A 23,261-nucleotide genomic window follows, 5' to 3' on the forward strand; every position below is an offset into this window, starting at 1 on the left:
TGAAAGACAACAAAATTCACAAAATCGCTTACAGAGGGGGATGGCATTTGTAGACTGGGGGAGCAGGTGTGGAAGCAAGGAGTGCAGCTGGAGGCTCATATAGAAATCTAGACAAGAGACAATGATGGCTTTGAACATGGGAAGGTGATCACGGATGTACGCTGATGGTAACACTTATCTATGTTGCTAAGAGAATGGATGCTGGAGAGAGAGAGAGAGAGAGAGAGAGAGAGAGAGAGGAGTCAGGAAGCCTGCAAGCAACTGAAATAAAGGACTGAGTGCCAAGGAGGTCACTGATAATAGGTCAGTGGGTCTTGAGAATGGAAGACCGACTGGAGAAGATTTGAGAGCAAACAGGAGAAATTGGATATGGCAGGCTTAGACAATACTTTTACACAGTTTTGTTGTGAATAGGAGAAAAGGGACTGTTGGCATTAATATGTTTTAGAAAGTTTTTGTTAACTATCATGTTGGTTAAGATGGAGTTACTGGGTCTATACTGTGTGTGTATATACATATGTGCATACCCACCCATACATATACATATATATACTCATATATATAAGCTCATATATGTACAGAGTATTTTTAGAATGCTACATCAAGCATTGATTACTATCAATTATATATAAAGAGTATGTGCTTTAAATACGTGCAGTTTGTTATATGCTAATTAGACTTCAGTAAGGGTAGAAAAATGGCTGGGAAGGAGGAGGAAAAGTGATTGAGATTGAGAAAGAGATTGACCAAGACTAGTACTGACCATCTTTAGTTTCTTTTTCCCATCCACTGGCGGGAAGCCTATGTCTGGCCTGCTCAAGACCATGCAGTTACCTTCGTGGCACAGGCTTCATCCCAGGGTGGCCCCTGGTGATCCAGCACTGCCTGTGGCTCGGTGGGTGAGCTTTCTGATCCAGAAATGAAATGTTAGCAAGCCCTTCTGACTTCAGAATGAAAGCACATCAGTGTTAAATATGATGTTCTTATCTTAAAAAGAGTAGCTAGCAGACTGGGGGAAGATTTAAAACCCTATTAAAGACAGGATGAGTAATAAATAAATGGGCACACCCATGCACTGTTGACAGGAAAGTCACTTGACAATCTTTTTGAAGGGCAATTTGGCAATGCCTAAATTTAAAATGTCCTCTTCTCTCTAACAAGTCCAAACTGTATCAACCAGAAATACTTGAAGCAGCAAATAAAACTGTGAATATTTGTGATGGTATAAAACCAGCAATTTCGACCTCCATCAATAGTATACATAAGTGGAGTAGTAAACAGCCATCACACAGGCATTGCTGCGTGTAGGTATTTATCCACATAGGAAGACAGGCCAACTATACACCCATGAAGTTCTAGAACACTCTGTTCCATTTAGCATAAAGTTCCAAGGGGTACTTATGTGCATTCATACTCTACACACATTACAAAAGGTCTAGAAAGACACACGTCAAATTGTTAACAGCGGTTCCCTCGAAGGCTCAGGGTGGTGGTAGTACAGATTTTAAATTTTAACGGAAATATTTTTGCAATTTTCAGGTTTTTTATAAGGAGCATATTTAATAATTTTTTTAAAAGATCTTATTTATTGATTCATGAGAGACACAGAGAAAGAGGCAGAGACACAGAGGGAGAAGCAGGCTCCCTGCAGGGAGCCCAACGTGGGACTTGATCCCGAGACCCCAGGATCATGACCTGAGCGGAAGGCAGACACTCAACTGCTGAGCCACGCACGCATCCTGCATATTTAATAATTAAGGGAAGAGGCGCCAATATTCAGGCTTATTCCCCTGGCACTCAAGAAGTTAGCTCTTGGGCAGGAACACAGATTGAACTTTCTTTGGGATAAAACTTTTTTCAACCTCCCAGGCTGTGTGACTTGGAGGACCTGAAGGGTAGACAGGTCCATATTTCAGTGGACAAAAGAGATAGGCCTGAGGTCGCACAGGGTTTCTTTCCCTGACTAGTGGTGTGATGTTGGGACAGCTTCTCCAATTTTGCAGAGTCTTAATTTCCTTCTGTGTCAAATGGGGAAAACTACTTTCAGGAGAACTGTGAGATCTGAAGGAGTCTGCCCGCCTCCCCACTCTTCCTCCCTCCTGTAGGGAAAACCCAAGAAATAAATCTACAAGAAATAGAGATATTTGCAGTGAACTATTATTGGTTCTCCAGGCCTGAAGTAGCAAAGTGGGGAGCTGCATCCCCTGTTACGTCTTCGCTGTAGCCAGAGAATGACCACCAGACCAGAAGACTGTCACCCCCGTCCTCCTCCTCCTGTTTGAGAAATTTCTGAAGGCACCACACCAGCATTTTTTTTAAATATTCTATTTATTTATAAAATAAATAAATAGTGTTCTCTCTCCCAAGAGCACAATTTCTTGAGAGAACACAAGCAGGGAGAGCAGCAGCAGACGGAAAGGGAGAAGCAGGCTCCCCATTGAGCAAGGAACCCAACTTGGGGCTCGATCCCAGGACCCTGAGATCATGACCTGAGCTGAAGCCGCCGACTGAGCTACCCAGGTTCCCCCCACCAGCATTTCTTGATAGGCTCTCACATTTTAGGGCCAGTCCTCCTTCTACTTTAGGTTGAAAGTATTTTCTTTTAGTTTCTTACTTTTAGACCCTATCTCATTTGAAAAAGAATCTGAGCTAAGAGACAAATGACTACAAATTAAAGGATTTTTGCTTTTACTGGGCTTCAGACAGAGAACAATGGCCATACAGTAAAAACAAAAAACAAAACAAAACAAAAAATCACCTCAGCCTGCTATGCTGTTCTAGGGTTCTGGAAAAAAGATGAAATCCTGGCTCTGGAAAGCCTGAGAAGACAGTTAAAAAAAGTGCTGTTCTGCTCCGAGCATGCTCAGAGCTCTGGTGCAGGGGCAACTGCCTACAGCCCAGCCAGTGGAGCTTCTGAGCAGCTTGCTCCAAGTTTCTCTGGGGCAGACACTGGGGCCAGGTTACTTGACAGTGTGGGCCCACAGTCAAGACAAGCTGGACTGAGATGACCCCCTTTGTCACCCCCTCCACCCCCCACCCGCCCAGTCAAAGCCTAAGACAGAGGCCAGATTCCTAGCTGGGAAACTGGAGGAGACTGTTTTTTAATGACAGGGTCTGACCCAGCTGAGCGGTTTGAGGAAAACAGATAAGGCAGGGAGAGAACTTCTTTAGGGAGTGGACATAGGCCTCACATTTCTGTTTTCTCTCAGGTTACAGTTTGGGAGGGCATGGTGGGGACTTATTAGGCAGTATAAGCCAGGAGTGTGCTGCTTGGTGTAGGAGGTGCTCCAGCCTCCTCTGTGGGCTTGAACCCCACCCTCCTGAAACAGTTGGGGCGGCTGGCAGCGGGTGAGTGCCGAGGGAATTCTAGCCCAGGCTAGTTTTGGCTAAGGGGGGGAGGGAACAGATAAAAAATAATTTTCCTAAGAGAGCAGCAGCAGCATCCAACCAAATGAGGCTGAGAGGGGGTTCATGTTCACTTTGTTGGGAATGGAAGGGAACCTTTGAACCACCCTGGTGGACCCTCCTCTTGCTCTTCCCACATTTACCCACCTACTTCATAGACATTTCTCAAAGATCCTAATCAGATAGTCACAGAGAGAATAATGCCATCAGAGAAGATACAAGCTGTGTCGATTCATTTGCCTACCTATAGCTCCAAAGAGTTATTAGTCATATGTCTGCTCCAGTTTACCCTGGAGAGAGCAATGGGCTTTTCCAATTTAATTCAGGGACAGGATGCTAATGAGGAGCCTCAAGTCCAATTTGTAATTCGTCTTGTTACCACTTAAGATTTAAAACTCTGCAGATACCTTCTAGGGCTCTCCTTTTTCATAAATATTACCAATCGCTTCCTGTTAATAAACCTTTATTTTTCAGACACCTGCTATATTTTCCGGTCTTTTGTGGTCTTCTGAACTTAACTACATAAAATGTTTGAGGTGCAATTATACCTTTTAAATGTATTTTTACACCGGATCTTTTATAATGCCTGATTGAACTTATAAGGAGCAACCCATGCATGGAACATTATAAAGGTATCTCAGAATGTGAAATTAAGTATTTGATTTTTTTTTAATTCCCCATCGTGTACCATGGTACAATGTGGAAAGTAACTACATTTAGGCAGGGAAGAAAAACAAAGCAAAGTATCTGCAAGAATTGCACAGTAAGAAGGAATACAAGACTAGAAAGTTCCAAATAGATGAAACTATAATAGTAAAACAAGAGTGAGGTTGGCAGATTGAAGGCTTCTAGAGTCTACATGAATATTTAACAAAGACATAATATTTAAACATGGCTTAGAAGTTGGGGGTTGGGTTCAGTAACTTGTATATCAACATGCAACTTTTTAATCAGGAAGAAACATTTTTCCCTACATCCCACCTTCCCATCCTATAACACTCTTAGCATGTTTACAAAGCACCGATGGATCAGAATTGCAAACAGGTCACAGAGGGAGAAAACTCTGCATTAGTGCCATCTGTTTGAGAACGGAAGGTCATTTAGTTCTCTCTTCCATGTTATGGGCACCTGTGTTCTTCAATGGAGAGCATTTCCATCACACTTTGAGAATCAGAAGACATAGGTAGAAGCAAAAAGACAACTAGAGAATTAATTCTAGCAAGACAGAGACATTGAGGATACCTAGAAAGAAAAAGAACTTGGTATTCACTAAAATCAGCTTTTTTTCTTCTTCTTCTTTAAGCAGATACCCACACTACGCTCACCAATGAGGCAATTTCTTTTTTTTTTTTTTAAGATTTTATTTATTTATTCATGAGAGACACAGGGGGGAGGGCAGAGACACAGGCAGAGGGAGAAACAGGTTCCATGCAGGAAGCCCAATGTGGGACTCGATCCTGGGTCTCCAGGATCATGCCCTAGGATGAAGGTGGTGCTAAACCGCTGAGCCACCCAGACTGCCCAGTGATGCAATTTCTATACCACAATTGTTGAATTTGACAACTTTAGAATTTTTTCATAAAGATAATATAGAATCTTCAATCACAAATTTTTTGAAGGGTGATTTAATGGGAAGAAACAAGAGATTCAAGAAATCCTAATCAGACTTGTAGTCTGAGACAAGCCGTATCTCCCTGGCCTCACACATACATTTCAGAAGCTGAAATAACTGATAACTGATAACTCTTAATCACTTCTGTGACATCAACTCCTCAAGAGTCCAGTCAAAGCCATGGCCCCTATCCTCAGCAGGAATAATGTCCTAAAACAACATTTTGCTTATAAGTCTAGGCAATCCATACAAAAATCTCTGGATCAAATTATTTTTCCCAGTGCTAGTTACACTTTCAGGGATTAAAAAAAGTTCAGTTTTGTCTAGTAGCTGTCAATTGCAGAACTATGACATCGAAGAATTAATATAATTTGGCCCCTGTATTCATCTACATGGAAAGTAAAAATTCTTTAAGTTGATATGTGCAAAGAGACATTAACTTAAATCTAACTTCAATACTAGTATTGTAGTAAGGGCTTCCACCTCTCCACCTATTTACTCCTTGCTTCCCTCATCCCACCCCGCCACAGACAGAAAGAGTCCACAAGAGAGGCAGTATAAAGCTATAAAAAGAATATTACATTTAAAATGAAAATAGCTGGATTTAAGAGGTTTTAAGAGTTATGAGGCACTCAAGGATCACCGCACACTTATGAGATAAAGATAATGAAGTCTCCAAGAGAGGTCTTCAGTGTTGCCCTTTCCATAAAATACAAGCCAAAGCCCCTCCTTCGTCTTACTCTTAACTTCTCTGAGTCTCCGTTTCCTTATTTGCAAAAGGAAGATCACTTACAGCCTGAATAGTCTAAGGCTAATTAAACTCAAAGTTTAATTTTCTCCTTTTCTATAGAATTCTTATTTATGCTATAAGCTACAATACTCAAAATATCAGGTCTTCCATGTGGTGTATGTGACCTTAACTCCAAAACAACCTACGAATGTTTTCATCGCATTAGTGCAAAGAAAGAACAATTCCTTGTAGTCTCAACTGTCATAGAAAGTAACAGATTTTGATTTATACCAAAAAACCTGATAACCCTCAGGTGACTCAGACAAACATTAGGCAATTTTTTTTAATGCAACACAAATTATTCCATCACAACAAATGATGATTCTGGAGATGTTTGCAATTAATATTAAGAATGGAGAAGGCTGGGGGGGTACCTGGGCAGCTCAGTTCGTTGGGCATCTGGCTCTTGATTTTGACCTAGGTGATGATCTCAGAGTGTTGAGATCAAGCCCTGTGTCTGGCTTTGCACTGAGTGTGGTGCCTGCTTGAGATTCTCTCTCCCTCTTCTCTTTCTTCCCAACCCCTTCATGCACACTCTCTCTTAAAACGAAAAAAAAAAAAAAAAAAAAAAGGAAAACCAGACACCTGAGTAGCTCAGTGGCTGAGCATTTGCCTTTGGCTCAGGGCATGATCCCAGGGTCCAGGATCAAGTCCCACATCAGATCAGGCTCCCTGCGAGAAGCCTGCTTCTCCCTCTGCCTGTGTCTCTCATGAATAAATAACATCTTAAAAAAAAAAGAGGAAAAAAAGAATGAAAAGGTTTGCTACATTTCATTACAGAGAAAAATCTGAATATGGGATACATACATACATATGCATTCTCTTCTTCACATCATGAAATCACTAGCAACCTTCAATTCACTATGAAATTTTCAGTGGTTTGAAAAGGCTATATTTTTTCATAGTTGAAACTCTAGGAAATGCCCAAATTAAATTATAAAGTAAAAGATGAAAATAGCCATTCTTCGGGTTGAAAGGAAAACAACCTACACTATTTGGAAATTAGTTCAACAAAATTCAAGCCAGAAACAATAATACCAAGCAGCTATTTTGTGCAGGACGATGTGTTAAGTGTCTTTGCAGTTGGAATGCAGAGATGAAATAAGACATAGTTCTGGCTTAAAGAGCTTAAAGAGCTTAGAAACAGAGGTTGGAAAGAAGTCTCAAAAGAGAAGCAGCAGAGGGAGGAACATAGAAGGAGAAGAGAGATGAAACAAGGAAGCAAGAGAAAGTCATGTAGCAGGGCACTTTTCAAACTTACACATGCATATGAAATCACCTGAGAATCTTATTAAAATACAGATTCTAATTATAGGTCTGGGAGTCTGCATTTCTAACACCTCCCAGATATTGTTAATTTTATTTGTCCACATATAATTCCTTGGGTAGCAAGGGTCTAGAAGACCCTGGCACCCAACAGAACTTTCTGTGATAGATAAGTTCTACATCAGAGCTATCCAATATGGCAGCCACGAGGCAGTGTGACTAGTGAGCGCTTGAAATATGACAAATATGACAGAGAAGCTATTTAAAATTTTATTTCAATGAATTTAAATAATCACATGCCTTAACAGACACCCTATTGGACAGTGCAGGTCTAGACTTGGCAGTTAATTTAGAGCAAACTGCATGGTGCAGCCTGCTTTGAGTAGGTAAATCAACCTAATTCAGGATTTCTCAACCTGAGCTAATGATATTTTGGATGGATAATGCTTTCCTGGGCAGGGGGGCAGGGGAGTGTGGAGGTGGTCTTTCCATTGTAAGATGTTTAGCAGCATCTCTGGACTCTACCCACTAGGTGCCAGTAGCATTCCCCAGTCATGAAAATAAAAAATCTTCAGACACTGTCAAATGTCCTCAGGGGGACAAAATCAGCGGTCTAGATAATGCTTTTATACAGAAATTTATAGAAGATGAACAGCAACATCCTTAAAAGTAACCCAGTATTTCTAATAATTTTTCTATTGCTGCCATGACAAATTACTGCAAACTCAGCGGTGCAAAATAACACAAATTTATTATATTATAGGTCTAGAGGTCAGAAGTCTGAGATGGGCTAAAATCAAATGGTTGGCAGGGCTGGCTATCTTTCTGGGGCTCTAGGGGAGAAACGGTTTCCTTGACTCTTCCACCTTTCAGAGGCCGCCTGTGTTCCTTGGCTCATAGACCCTTTCTCCATATCCAAACCAACAAACAATCTAGCATGATTGCTTCCTTTTAAGGTCCTTAACTTAATCACAACTGCAAAATCCCTTTTGCCATGCAAGGGGGACATGTTTACAGATTCTGTGAAGAAGGGTATGGATATCCTTGGTGGGACACTTTTCTTACTACTATAGAACTAAAATGAAAGCTGAGAACAGTAAAAAAATCTCATACCTAAAATAATTTAAGATAAAGTCTTCCTCTAATGTCCTACAAAACTGTGACTGTATTCTGTGCTGAAAACACTTTCCTATCTAGAAATAGCATTTTCTATTTACATAAAGATTTGTCGAAGTATCAAAATTTTCCAATTTTGATGTTACAGTTCTCACATACTGTTTCATGCCTCCCTGACCCTGTTGAGATCATTAGTATAAAATTACATTTTTAATAACCAAATAAGTATCATTCACTTCTAAATCTTTGCATTATGTCTAGAACTTGAGAATTCTATTTGTGTATGTATATAGTTAGGTCTTAGTCCATTTGTGCTACTGTGACAAAATACCACAAGCTAGGTAGGTTATAAACAACAAAAAATTATTTCTCATGGTTTTGGAGGCTGCAAATTTAAGATCAGGGTGCCAGCATGATTAAGTTTTGGTGAGAACCTTTTTCCAGGATGCAGATTGCCAACTTCTCAATTGTATTCTCATATGGTAAGAGAGACTAGAGAGCTCAGTGGGGTCTCTTTTATAAGGGCACTAATCTCACCCATGGATGGAAGCTCCATCCTTATGGCCCAAGCACCTCCCAAAGACCCCACACCTCCTAATACCATCACCTTGAGGTGGGGTGGATTTCAACACATCACTTTGAGAAGGGCACATTCAAATTATAGCAGTTATATTTCCTACCTTTTTAAATACCCCTAAACTTGTCATTTCTCTTAAAAGTAAAAGGAATATTTGGTTATGTGAACCCTTATCCAAAATGTCCATCAGCAACTTTTTTTTGTATGTTTTAGACTTTTGCTTATATGTGCCAAGGGCTGGGGCATCTTCACTTATAGAACAACTAGTGACTAAGGTAATTAGTTATCATTCATAAAAATTGTTAAACAAATCCTTTCTTCAATCTGTTCTTACAAATTGCTCTTCAGAGGAAAAGCCTACATCCGCTCAACTGTTTCTGAATTAGAGGAGTGGTGAGGAATAAACAAAGCCAGATGGCATTTACACTTAAAGTTTCTTTCCCTTCTTGAGTTTGATGTACAAGATTCAAGGAATTGTCTTTAAAAGCCCATTTTCCCAGGCTTGAGAAGTTAAGCGTGGTGAGGTCAACAAGAGGCGATTAGGAGGAAGGTAGAGGAAGAAGTGGTGGCCTAAGGATAGAGCATCTGCTGACTCACTTTCCCACCACAAAGAGTGGCCAAATGAAACTGAGGCTTCGATTTAACTGTTCTTCCACACTCTCAAAAGTATGAGAACTTCCATTCACAGAAGCCTATGATGGCAGCATGATTACAGAAGTGGAGGGGGGTGGGGGGAGGATAGATTGTGTTGTTTCATTTACAGGGAACCACGAGAGGCAGAAATGTAAAGAAATAAAGTACTTTGGCAGAAATGAAGCCACTGACCAAATTCATTTTTTTCTATTACAAGTAGTCTTAAGGGGTTCCTCCCAACCCCACAATGTCCCCTAGTAAGACTTCTGGTCCAGACAAGGTGGCATACACAATTTTCTCCCTGTGGTTTCCAGCTAAGTATAAACACAAACCCTGGGAGGAAAACCCTAAGAGGCAATAGTTAAAAAAAAAAAAAAAAAACTAACAACAACAACAATAAAAAAACACCTCTGAAATGCAGGAAAAGGAAAGTGAACTGGTTAGAGACCCTAAGATTGAATGGTCTTGCAACCTCCCACCTAACAGGAGAAAGCCAACCAAGTCCAGGTTTTCCACAGTCCCAACCTAGCAACAGAAGGCAGCCCAGCAAGGATTGAACAGTCCCAAGGCCACCAAGCTAACCAGTGGCCCTGGCGAGGGGATGAATCAGAAGCTCCATGGACAATATGGCCAAAATGTCCATATACAATGAAAAAAAAATCACACATCATACCAAAAACTAGGAAAATCACTACATGATTGAGAAAAGAATCAATGGATACCAACAGAGATGAATCAGATGTTAGAATTATTGGCATCCTTGTCAAAGGATTTGGCATTTGATGTCAAAGTCATCAAAAAATGCTTCGATATACAGCTACAAATTCTTTAGAACAACTCTAAAAATAGAAACATCACAGCAAAGAACTAGAAGTTATAAGAAAGGACTGAATTGAAATTATAAATATGTGATAACAAGAATAAACTTAGTGGGTTCAATGGTAGAGATGACAGAGAACAGATATCAATGAGCCTGATAATCAATAGACTCTGCTGAATTTGAACAACAGAGAGAAAATAGACTAAACCAAATAAAACCAATGGCAGGAACTGGGACAATAAGACGCAACATTCTTCTATATCATGAGTCCCAGAAGGACAGAACAAAGAGAGTTTAAAAGACTATTAGAGGGATCCCTGGGTGGCGCAGCAGTTTGGCGCCTGCCTTTGGCCCAGGGCGCAATCCTGGATACCTGGGATCGAATCCCACATCGGGCTCCCGGTGCATGGAGCCTGCTTCTCCCTCTGCCTGTGTCTCTGCCTCTCTCTCTCTCTCTCTCTCTCTCTCTCTCTCTGTGACTATCCTAAATAAATAAAAATTAAAAATAAATAAATAAATAAAAGACTATTAGAAGAATCAATGAGGATGCCTGGGTGGCTCAGTGGTTGAGCACCTGCCCCTGGCTCAGGGCGTGATCCACAGTCTCAGGATTGAGTCCCACGTCAGACTCCCTGCCTGGAGCCTGCTTCTCACTCTGCCTTTCTCTCTCTTGTGTCTTTCATGAATAAATAAAATCTTAAAAAAAAAAGAAGAAGAAGAAGAACCAATGGTTTAAACTTTCCAAACTGCATGAAACTAAGAGAGAATAAACCCAAAGAAATACACCAAGACATTTCATCACTAAATTTTGAGAACTGAAAAAACAAAACAAAACAAAAAATTGTTGACAATATCCGGAGATAAGTGACATATTATCAATAAGGCAACACCAATTCACATTACAGTAAATTTCCCATCTAAAACTATGGAGGCCAGGAAAAGCCACACATTTTCCAACTCCTAGAAAAAAAAATCATCTTCAAATTCCGTATCCAGCAGAACTATCCTCTGGAATGAAGAGAAAATAGAGACATCTTCAGATGCAGGAAAAGGAAAAGAATTTGTTGCTAGCAGACCTACCCTTAAAGAATGGCTGAACAACAATTTTCAAACAGAATGGAAATGGCAAAAGAAGGAATCTTGGAACAGAAGAAGGAAGAAAAACAAAAGGAAGAGAAATACGGTCTCATAAAGTAGAAATCCTCCTCCTGAGTTTTATGAAGCATATTAGGTATTTGGAACATCAGCACACCATGTTAAGTCACACATGTATACTGTAATAGCCAGACCAACCATTAAAAAACAACAACAAAAACCCAAAAAACAGACACATTCGAAAACACAAATAAATCAAGATGCAATCCTAAAGGCCCCGAATTTCTACTTGGGATTCTTTCTGCACATCAGATAAGTACATGTATATCAAAGTATAGAGTCATTCAGGGAAAAGTCCTGGGATAGATGGATCTATATCTGAATCTAACTGAGAATGTAGATCACCGGAACTTACTGGGCCTCATTTTCCACACCCCTGAAAGGGAAGTGTCTGGAGAGGTACGTCTATTAAGACACATTGGGCCATTTCCACTGATAAAATTTGATTACTCTATAAATTATGAATTCCCATTCTTCTCATTTACTCTGTGTTATTCCTTATGATTCAGATGTCTCTAAAAGTGCTCTGAAAACCAAAACAAACAAAAGGTATTTGTGTGGAAAATATTCTTAAAACATGAGAGGAAAAAATGGGAAAACCCCATTAGTCTGTTATTGGTTATTTCCCAAAAACAAATAAGCAAGGGGCCACTGATGGGAGACTGAATTATTCAGAATAGAAAAAAAAGTTTAGCCTTTACCCACTGTAGTATAACTGTCTTAAAAGTCCATTTTAGCTTTTCCCTGAAATCAGAAAAGTGGTGTGTGTGTGTGTGTAAGGATAAGCCTTTCCCTTTTTTGATATGAAAATTTTAGAACAATTAAAGAGATGCATGTAAATCAGAAATCTCAAATATTCTTTGAAGAGCAAGTCATTCTTCTATTCTCTGTATGAGTCCTGTTCTGCTTTAATCTCTGAATTATTATAATGTTGATTCCCTCCATTGTAAAGGAAATATATAATCAGCACCAATAACACAAATAATGCAGCTATTTGGCGTGGATGGCCCAGGAGCCTGTGGTGGTCTGGGGTGAACACTTCCCTTCTCTCCTCTCCAGAGTCAGCCTTCTGGAGGTAGTCAGCATCTGCTCTCTGGGGTGATTAAGGGTTTAATCACTGCTTAGGATTCTCTCCCTCTCTCTAAAAAACAAAAAAAAAATCATCTCCATAATTTTAGCCTGTAGTAGAGATGCAAGCTTATCTTCTCTTTTTCTAATACCAACCTTGTACACACTAAAATGGTCACCTCAAAAATATTATCTAATAAAAGCACAAATTCCAATCATTCTGTGGTAAAATTTTTTTTTCATATTTAAATATTTTTCTTGGATTTGACTTTTATAGCCTTTAGAGTTGTTAACCTATTATCAAGTACTTTAAAAAGTTTTCTTCTAAAAAAAAGTTTTCTTCTAGGACAACAGTTTTCAAATTATAATGCTTTTCTATGTATAATGTATAAATATATTCAGCAAATAAAAAACATAACAGATATGATATATCAATTATATAAGTAAGATCAAAGTTTCTGTAGTGGTATTGGAATCACTTTAAGGCCAACTCAAGAATAAAGGGAGTTTCTAAAAATCATGATATGACGAAATCTTTCACTGATGCAAAATAGATTTAGATTTTTATAATTTTTTTAATTCAAGAAAAGTAGTAAAACTTCTATAAATATCTATACAGTGTCTGTTACTACAATACAGGTACCTAGTCACAACAGCTAATATGTGTTTGAAAATATTAAAAATGCACTGAACATATCCCTTTCACAAAGGAGAGAAAAGGAGAATACTAATCTAATAACTCTTATAATCTAAGAGATTATGATATCATTTAAGAATTTGGTGGCAATGATGTCACAGACAACAAATGTTCTTGATAATACACTATCCAGGGAGTAACATCACAGAACTATCCAGGGAGGGGTATAGAGAAACTAAGAGTAACAGACATGGGTGGAGAACCACCCAGAATGATTCACTGGAGACCTGGCAGGCATCAAGGCACTGACGGTTCTAACTCCCTTCACACTGAAAAAAGGTGAGGGGTGAAGGTCCAGGCTTCCAATGGAAAAGGCTCTCAGTTGGAAGAGAGTACAGAGAAAGGAGCATAAAGATAAAGAAAGACTCACACAACCACTAAGGCCAACAAAATAAATAGATTATCCATAAAGGGAGAATAATCCGGTTGACCTTAGACTCTTCTAAATCAGGGTTCTTGTAAGGTAACATCTGTAAGCATTTGCAGGAAATATCTTGATCTCTTCTTTATTCTCTCCTGTCATTCACATGCCAGGACAACAAAGTCCTTCTCAGATAGAGAACATGATTGTCTGCATGATGGGACTGTAGATGACTATTTTATTTCTTTTTCAGTATTTCCGAATTTATCTTACAATGTTATAATAATTCAGAGATTAGAGCAGAACAGGACCTACAGAAAACAGAATGGCTTGCTATTCAAAGAATATCTGAGATTTCCTATTTCTGTGTATCTGTGTAATTGTTTTAAAATTTTCATACGAGAAAAAAAAGAATCATCCTTAAAATACACACACACACACCACTTTTCTGATTTCAGGAAAAGCTAAAACGGATTTTTAAGGAAGTTATATTACAGTAGATAAAGACTAAACTCTTTTCTATTTGAGTAATTCAGCCTCCCATCAATAGTCCCTGATTTCTTTTTAGGGAAATAACAGATCTGTGTTTTTTTTTTTTTTCCCATTTTTTCCTCCCTAAGCGTATTTTAAGAACATTTCCCATTTAAACTAGGAATTAAAGTACTACTTATTTAAAATATCTACCATTTAAATATTTAAGAAATACTTATTAAGCTATTTTTAAATCTTTTTATTATTATTTTAAAATATTTTAAGGCATTAAATAATTTCAGAGCGAAAGCTATTTTTACTATTACACTTTACTATTAAAATCCTTTAATAGATTAATTTAAATTATTAAAGCTTTGAGTTAGAATCCTCCTAGATAAATTAATGCTTTGTTACATAATATCTTTGAAATAAACCCAGAGGGAACTATAAAGCAGAATAATAAATAACCTAAGTGGATAAATACGTTTTAAGCAACTGCATTGAATAGAACATTCTAGTCTGTCACAGAGAGACTCATTGGGTAGTCAGGTTAACCAGACACTCTATCAGTCTAAGGAAAACCTCGAAGGCCTAAGAAAGCCCAGAGTGGGAGATGTAGATGGACGGATGAAAAGCAACAGGGTCCCTGTGGACTATGGAAGGAAGAGAGGAAAGCACAGAAGCAAGGCAGAAATGAAATTGTTAAGTCACGGGTTTTAAATACTTAAAAGACGGTGGAAGGAAAAACTCAACTTCTTTCCAAACACAGCCTGCTCTTGGCCACCCACAAGGCTGGGCTGCTCCCCTGTGCTCCTCTCCTCCTGAAGGTGAGTACAAGTCCCCATCCCAGAACCAGCAGCTTGGAAGCTGGGACATTGCCAAGAAGCTCCCTCCTTCCAAGGCGATTCTTGACTTCCTCACAGATGCAAATGTCTGATCCTAACCCCAGAGAAAGAATATAAAACCCTGAAAAAGGAAAACTCTTGTCTTTTAACGATAGGTTACCAAAAAAAGGGGGGGGGGGAATTAATAGAGGTCGAAGGCTTTTTTTTTTTGCTGCCAGCAGAGTTCTCCTTTGTTTTTATTTCTAAAAGCAAAGATAGAAGAGGCAAAATTAAATGAGCTTCTCCTTTCACAATGAAACTGTTTTCAGATATTTCTCATTCAGAGAGCCCTGAAGTCTTAATAATGGAGCTAATGCTTAGATGCTCAGGTTTTCATCAACTACAGGAACTGGAATCGTCCAAATGTGAACCAACTATTGCCATACAGCCGTAATGTCTCTCATGAGGACAGTGTCTCAACATCACAGTTGTTTTCATTATGCAGCCACCGTCCAGAGGAAAGGGCTGGAGATTCCATCCTAAATGCACCTGGATATTCCATCCTTCTTCACCCTCCCCATGAGAGAGGGCTGCTTTCAATGCACAGGGCTCTAGGATTAGCACCCTCCTGGGGGTTGCCTCGACAAGTGAAACCGGACTGAGCAACTGGTCAAACTTGGCATCATCAGATTTTCAGCCTCCAGGAGTTCTGGCACAGAAACGAGGCAAAGGAGTTAACAAGCACTGGATGAGGCCTTCACAGCAGACAGCTTGCCTTTACCCTTCAACACGGTGTGGGAAGTAGGATCCGTTTTCCTGTTTCCCAGATGAGGAACCTCAAGTTGATGTCAATGAACTTGTCAAGCCACCGCTCACACTGAAGTCTGTGTTCAAGTCCAGGTATACCATTATATTCCCAGACCCAGGAATTCATCTAGCATACAACAGGTGCTACCTGTCTTTTTATCTATCTGTATGGAAGTAATGAGGTAAACTACCTGACTCAAAGGTAGACCATGGTATATGGAAAATACAGAGCAGCCACTACATTAAGCATAAGCTTGTACAAGTAGCCTTTACCACTATTCCACGTCAGTCCTAGAGCCAAATCAGAAAAGTCCATCCTAAGAAAGTCAGCACCAACTTGTCATCACACACACACACACACACCCCCACACACACACTTGATTCTGTAAGTCTTTAAGTCCAAGTTTTTGCAAAAGTAGTGATGAAAGGTTTTTGTTAATATATTTTAAGCAAGTACATCCACTTTTAGCTTTAGCTATTACAAGCCCATGGAATCAGCAGACTGGAACAGCAGATAACAGCATGATCTGCCCAAGGATCAATAGCCCATTTTGGATGGAACACAGCAAGGAAAGGGAAATTATGGGGCCTGAGTCTCCAGAAGAGGCTGCAATGTGATTCTGGAAGGATGAATATGTTAGGGTAAGGGATTTCAGCTTTCCTTCTTAGGCAGTGTGGATCCACATGAATTACTGACTAGAAAGGTCACTGTGACTATCTTGCAGGACAGAGAGGAAAGGTAAGATGCTACAAGTGGAAGGAGTGGCTCTGCGTTCAGCTGGGCGCCTGCTATACTCCTCCCCGGGGAAGGCAGGCTGTTACTAGATTGTCTTAATGAGACGTGTCCAAACTTGACGAGTATTAAGTCCTTTATCTTTGGCAGGAGATAAAGGACTAAAAGAAGTTCCCTGTTGCTTTTTCCTCTTGTTCCTGCCCACAGAAAATGCCATCATCTCACAAGTTGCCTCTTCCCAGGAGAAAGCAAGCGCCACACCCAATAACTTACAAAGCTCTAGCCTTTTCCATCGCCACACCCAAGAACTTACAAAGTTCTAGTTCTAGCCTTTTAGAATTAGCCATTCTAATCACTTTTTCCTTTATTTTCTTATGCAGGTATCTCCCTAACTTTTCAACTGTTTTATCATTACATATAGAGTGTCTTTAACAACTGTGCTTCTACTGAGCTTCAAGAACAATCTTGTTTGTGAGATGGTTTCCTTCTTCTGAGAATAGCACTCCCACTGTGTGCTTTACAAAGGAGAAAATTGAGGTTGAGAGAGCTCGAGAAACCTCTTTGAGCAATTCAGCTAACAAATGGTGGGGCAGAGGCCCTCACTCTGAGTCACAAAGCTAATGCTGCCATAGGAAAAAAACACACAGGATAGAAATATGTCAAAATGGTGGTGGTCCAATTCAGGAGTTTTGTGTTCTTACTCAAACATTTCCATATCAAAACTACAATGAGATACCACCTCACACCAGTGAGAATGGGGAAAATTAACAAGGCAGGAAACAACAAATGTTGGAGAGGATGCGGAGAAAAGGGAACCCTCTTACACTGTTGGTGGGAATGTGAACTGGTGCAGCCACTCTGGAAAACTGTGTGGAGGTTCCTCAAACAGTTAAAAATATACCTGCCCTACGACCCAGCAATTGCACTGTTGGGGATTTACCCCAAAGATACAAATGCAATGAAACGCCGGGACACCTGCACCCCGATGTTTCTAGCAGCAATGGCCACTATAGCCAAACTGTGGAAGGAGCCCCGGTGTCCAACGAAAGATGAATGGATAAAGAAGATGTGGTTTATGTATACAATGGAATATTACTCAGCTATTAGAAATGACAAATACCCACCATTTGCTTCAACGTGGATGGAACTGGAGGGTATTATGCTGAGTGAAGTAAGTCAGTCGGAGAAGGACAAACATTATATGTTCTCATTCATTTGGGGAATATAAATAATAGTGAAAGGGAAAATAAGGGAAGGGGGAAGAAATGTGTGGGAAATATCAGAAAGGGAGACAGAACGTAAAGACTGCTAACTCTGGGAAACGAACTAGGGGTGGTAGAAGGGGAGGAGGGCGGGGGGTGGGAGTGAGTGGGTGACGGGCACTGGGTGTTATTCTGTATGTTAGTAAATTGAACACCAATAAAAAAAAAATAAAATAAAAAAAAATAAAAAAAAAAACATCCACACTAGAAGGGGTTTGTTTTGATAATCAGGGATAAATTAGGGATCCCTGGGTGGCTCAGAGGTTTGGTGCCTGCCTTCGGCACAGGGTGTGATTCTGGAGTCCCAGGATCGAGTCCCGCATTGGGCTCCCTGCATGGAACCTGCTTCTCTGCCTGTATCCCTGCCTCTGTGTGTGTGTGTGTGTGTGTGTGTGTGTGTGTGTGTGTGTCTCATGAATAAATGAATAAAAAATTAAAAAGGAATAAACTAGTGGTTAATAAATAAATATAATACACAGTCCTTAGTCCCTTGTGCTACAAGACATCCTTCATTGTTATCCAGAGATCCTTGCCTTGGCCATGGGTTCTCCCTTTCCTTTCTTTGAAACTGAGTTGGAGCAGTTTCCAAAGGAGGCAGATGTCTCTTGAAGCTCCGCAGGTTTCTCTAGAGAATGTTAATTACCATCCTCGCCCACAATGCACACACATACACACACACACAAAAAAATCCACCGACTTCAACCAATCTATACTTAACTAGAGAAAAAAAAGTGTCATATTATGGAGAAATATAATCTGAAAAAAAGACTTTAAAGGGGCTATGAAATAATATGCATGGTGAACTATGTCATTCAGTCTTCCACATAAGCTAAGATTAAAGATTCTTAATGGCTGCTGGGAAAAAAATCTAGACCATGTAGGGCTATGTGTTCATTCTCAAGAGTGTAATGACTTTACAGTTGGAAGATAAACCAAACTCACTTCAAAACATAATCCAAGGGATGGAAAGCAAAATTTTAAAGATTTCTTAAACTTTTGGGTGCTGGGCAGTTAAGTGTTGAAGAGACTAAGACGTACTGTGCTACATTTCATTCCAAATTGAGTCAACCGGTATTTTAGAAAGTCAAGCACCCCACAGCAAGGCTTTCACTGAATTGCACTTTGGCAGCAGGCCACCAGCCTTCGTGGACAAATATTATAAGAAATGGCCTATGGGCCATGGCACTCCACGTGAACACCATAAATTGTCCGGCACATCACACCATGGCCAACGTGTCCATCTCATATAATGACCCACAGGAGGAATGTCTCTTTGGGCTCATTATTCAGATGCACCATTTCTCCCGATTTTCCCTTACCACCACCAAATCCTGAAGCTTTTGTGTTTACGTCTGCATTAACTGCTAGAAAGTTCATCCTTACCCGACTCCACGTCACTTTCTGACACTGATTCGTCCCTATTTCTCCTTCTTGCTTATTTTAGGTTCAACTCTGTCCTCTGAACTGTATGCATCTTTTTAAGCTGCCTTAAATCCTTTTCCCCCCCACAAAATATAAACAAACACAGGCAGCGACTCTGCACACGTCTCTAAGACTGTTTATATAATACCGCTATTAGAACATTAAAACCACCCAGCATGAATGAAACCAGCATGTCTCCTACAGACCAAAAAGGAGAAAATAAATTTTCATTTCTATTTTAATAGTGTGATCTAAACAAGCCTAAGGTCCAACCCCCACCCCCACCCCCAAACCACCCCACCAGGCCTTTCGGCAGACACTCAGATTGCAACCTGACCCCAATGGAGCTGCTGGTTTAGCAGCAAGGTCACAATTACACTGTGATTATGTGTTTCTGCGCCGCTGCGCAAAGGAAGTGGTCAGGGTGTAAGACTCCCAGCCATCCTCGAGGTGGGCGGACAAAGGCAACTGTCAGGTTAGAGGTGTGACATTGAAGGAACAGAGTGCAAGGAAGAAGTACAAGGGAAGGACTGCACCAGGAGGCAAGAGAACCAGTGAGGAGTAATTTCTCAGCCACCAAGGGGAAAGAAAAATTCAGTTCATTGATGCGCTCTGTAAGGATGTGTCCCTAACACTGATTCCTTCTAAAATGGTACTTTTCAAAAGTCAGTTTTTCTTCCAACTCTAATCCTATAAAAACACATGGCACATCTCTGGTGGATGCCCTCCCGAAGGGGTGCCCCAGTGCCCTCTCCTTATGTGTCAGAAGAGCCTGTGACTTGCTTCTGACAAAAGAATATGGCCACGGTTATAGGAGTCACTCTTTTGATTAGGTTCTATCATATGGCAAAGGTGAAGGGATTTTCCAGACATGATTAAGGTGACTTTAAGTTGATCGAAGGAGATTATCCTGGGTCAACTGCACCTGATCACGTAAGCTCTTTTAAAAAGAATCTAGAGAGACACCTGGGTGGCTCAGTGGTTGAGCGTCTGGCCTCAGCTCAGGTCATGATCCCAGTGTCCTGGGATCGAGGACCACATGGGGCTCCTCGCAGGGAGCCTGTTTCTCCCTCTGCCTATGTCTCTGCCTCTCTTTGTGTGTCTCTCATGAATAACTAAATAAGATCTTAACAAAATAATAAAAAATAATCTAGAGGCCAGAGATTGGAATGGAAGCAGCAGGGACTCCCTCTCTTCCTTGCTGATTTTGAAGAAGCTGCCGAGCACTCTACAGACACAGAGAGATGAGCTCTACTCAGAAGTAGACCCTCCCCTAGTCCAGCCTCCTGTGCAGAACAGAGCCCAGCCAACACGTTCATTTCAGCCTGGTGAGACCCTGAGCAAAGAACCCACAGAGGAGTGCCTGGAATTCTGATCGGCAGGAACTGTGAGTTAAGAAATGGGTGTTTTACCATCCAGTTTGTGGCAAGATGTTGCAAAGCATGGAAAACAGATCCATCATCTCAAGAGAGTCAGTTTGCATGACAATTGCTTATAGTATCAGCCAAACCAAAAAACAAGTGGAATGGAGACTTTAGACTCTTCTTCTCTCAAGAGTTTCTAGGTATATATCACTTATATTTTTTTGTAGCTTTAATGTCTTTTAAACCACTTTATTGAGGCACGACTGCCATGAGACTTAACTGTTCACACCATGTTCAGTCGAGCTCTTTCACATCAAATGCCGCTGATACTTAAACTAAAGCTGCTACCACCATGTCCATGACACTCGTCTGAAGACCACCACAGGGTGTCCCCCAAGAAACCTGCCACCAGCAGGCCAGGAAATGGTTAGCCTGGCCGACCTGCGACTTCCACAGTTTCCTAGGCAGCGACGCAGAGAATCAAGCTATGTTTTTTATCTTACCATGATTCAGCACATTCAAGCCAATGCCTTCAAGCCTGAAGCTAGAAGACCATTTTTCCCTCCCTCATCTGCCATTTGGATGTGAAAACCATCAAACAAGCACGGAACCAGCAAACTTCTTACAGACCTGAGAGAGGGAGCCTGGGTTTTACTTCCACTTTAACACTGAAATCAAAACACAGCCTACCACCAAGCTGTCCAGGGGAGACTTGGTTCCATAATAGCATGTTCTCTCTGCTCTGTGCAAAATTATACGCTGATGATGTATTTCCATGCCACTGTGCCCAACAAGCGGTTAGGCAGCAATGGCTCTAGCATGGGTGAATGGGTTAGGCATGTGAACATTTGGGAAAAAAAAGAAAGATAGGGAGACGGCAAAGTTGGTCTCTTTTTCTGAGGCATTTTTCTGTTGATCAGAAACTGAACTTAAATTTTTATAAAGATTTCGTTTATTCATTTGAGAGAGAGCCCAAGCAGGCGGAGGACAGAGAGAGAAGATGACTCCCCACCGAGCAGGGAGCCCGATGTGGGGCTTGACCCCATGACCTTGAGGTCATGACCTGAGCTGAAGACAGCTGCTTAACTGAATGACCTACCCAGGCACCCTCTATATTATATATTTGTGTGTGTGTGTGGGGGGGGGGGGTGCGAATACACTATTTTTGGTATGCAGTTCAAAGGCCAAGCATTTTCTCTTCTGAAATTATTTCTAGCATCAAAGCATTGGTGATGTTCCCTCAAACTATTGTGATTCCTTTGCACTAATTAAAACCACTATCACCCAGAGATGTACTGGACACAGCAAAAATGGCAAATTTTCATTGCTTACAAAAATCATGAGTAACTATCACCTTTTCTTTTTCTTTCTTTCCCTCTTTTCTTCCTTCTTTTTCCATTTTTAACTTTTGAAATATTATAAAGAAGCAACAGGGGCACCTGCATGGCTTGGTCAGTGAGGTGTCTGCCTTCGACTCAGGTCGTGATCCCAGGGTCCTAGGATCAAGCCCCGTGTTGCATTGGGCTCCCTGCTCAGTGGGAACATGCTACTCCTTCTCATCCCTGCTCATGCTCTGTCTCTCTGACTCAAATAAATACCCTTAAAAAAAAAAAAAAGGCAATATAACAAGTATAGGGCACTAGTTCTGAAACTACAAATCCTGAGTGAGGGTGTGGACTCCAGCAAACAGTGAATTACCTTCAGCAATAATGAATGAATAATCTCTTAAGACTCCGTTTTATCACCTCTACAATGGGAACAATAATATTTGCACTGTCAAACCTATGACATATGTATGTATAATGTCATGAGAATTTTTTTTTAAAGATTTATTTGAGAGAGAGAGAGAGAGAGAGAGAGGGAGGGAGAGAAGCAGACTCTATGCTGAGTGGGGAGCCGGAGAGGGAGCTCAATCCCCCAACCCTGAGATCATGACCTGAGCTGAAACAGAGTTGGACATTCTTTTTTTTTTTTTTTCCTATAACACCTAGGCTTTTTTGTTTGTTTATTTTTTTTAATGGGAGTTCAATTTGCCAACAGGACACTTTTGAGACTCTTAAAAGCTTATACAGGTTTATGAAGATATTTTACAACATAAAAACCAAACGTTACAAGAATGCAAAGTGCTTCTTTTTAATGACTGATGCTTTCTCTCAGAAAGTGGCAAAAAAGACAGTCACTAAATTTAAAAAAATGAGTGGTTACTTCACCCCTAACAAAATCTGAAATATTTGGAAGTAAATTTCATAGTTACTGTTGGAAAAAAATATCTGTACTGGTTAACATTTATTAAGCATTTTACTAACATTTATGAAATGTCAGGCATTGCAGTAAAAGCACCACACATTTTCTCACTTGATTCTCATATGAATTAAGGCCTATTATCATCTTCATTTTATAGAGGAGGAATATGGAGTTTCGGGAAATGGAGCAGTAAGTAAACCTAGGACACAAAAGCAAGCAGTGTAATCCAGAGCCCACAAGTAACCACAAGCAACTGTTTCAAATACATTTTCTGGGTTGACAGGCCAAGAACAGCAGCAGCGAGATGTGGTCTGGGCAGTTCTTTGTTGCTATAGAGCAAAGACTGGCCCTGAGGAGCTGGGAGGTCTGGTGCGGAGGGCATGTCCACCCACACCAAGGGACAGTGCCACAGATGGACCCTGAATGATAAGCCACATCACTGGCCTGCATTTAGGCAGCCTACAGCGGAAAGGACGCTCCCCCGGGTTGCAAACTGAAACAGTCCTCTAAGGTTTAGAGCCCCATGACTGACCTCAGCCAGCGACCAAACCGATCAGGACCTCCAGGGCTGCATCTAGGGCCGTGCAGGGCCAGGAGCGACCACACAGACCCCTGCTGCCTGATGGGACACTAG

At 40.7% G+C, this 23,261-nt stretch overlaps 1 protein-coding gene and 1 long non-coding RNA gene across 6 annotated transcripts in view; one reads left to right on the plus strand and one right to left on the minus strand.

Annotated features, from left to right (window-relative positions):
* LPAR1 (lysophosphatidic acid receptor 1) overlaps positions 1-23,261 on the minus strand; it is a 132,649-nt gene that overhangs the window by 14,770 nt on the left and 94,618 nt on the right. The window lies entirely within an intron of this gene.
* Positions 13,259-17,046, plus strand: LOC140641863 (uncharacterized). Of its 2 annotated transcripts, none has more exons than XR_012038476.1 (3): positions 13,259-13,418; positions 15,301-16,244; positions 16,716-17,046. It is a non-coding gene; the product is annotated as an uncharacterized lncRNA (long non-coding RNA). The 2 variants fall into 2 exon arrangements; XR_012038477.1 differs by lacking the exon at positions 16,716-17,046 and adding an exon at positions 14,741-14,798 and having other exon boundaries at positions 15,301-16,709.

Source organism: Canis lupus, chromosome 10, assembly GCF_048164855.1.
Source record: "Canis lupus baileyi chromosome 10, mCanLup2.hap1, whole genome shotgun sequence".
NCBI lineage: Eukaryota > Metazoa > Chordata > Mammalia > Carnivora > Canidae > Canis > Canis lupus.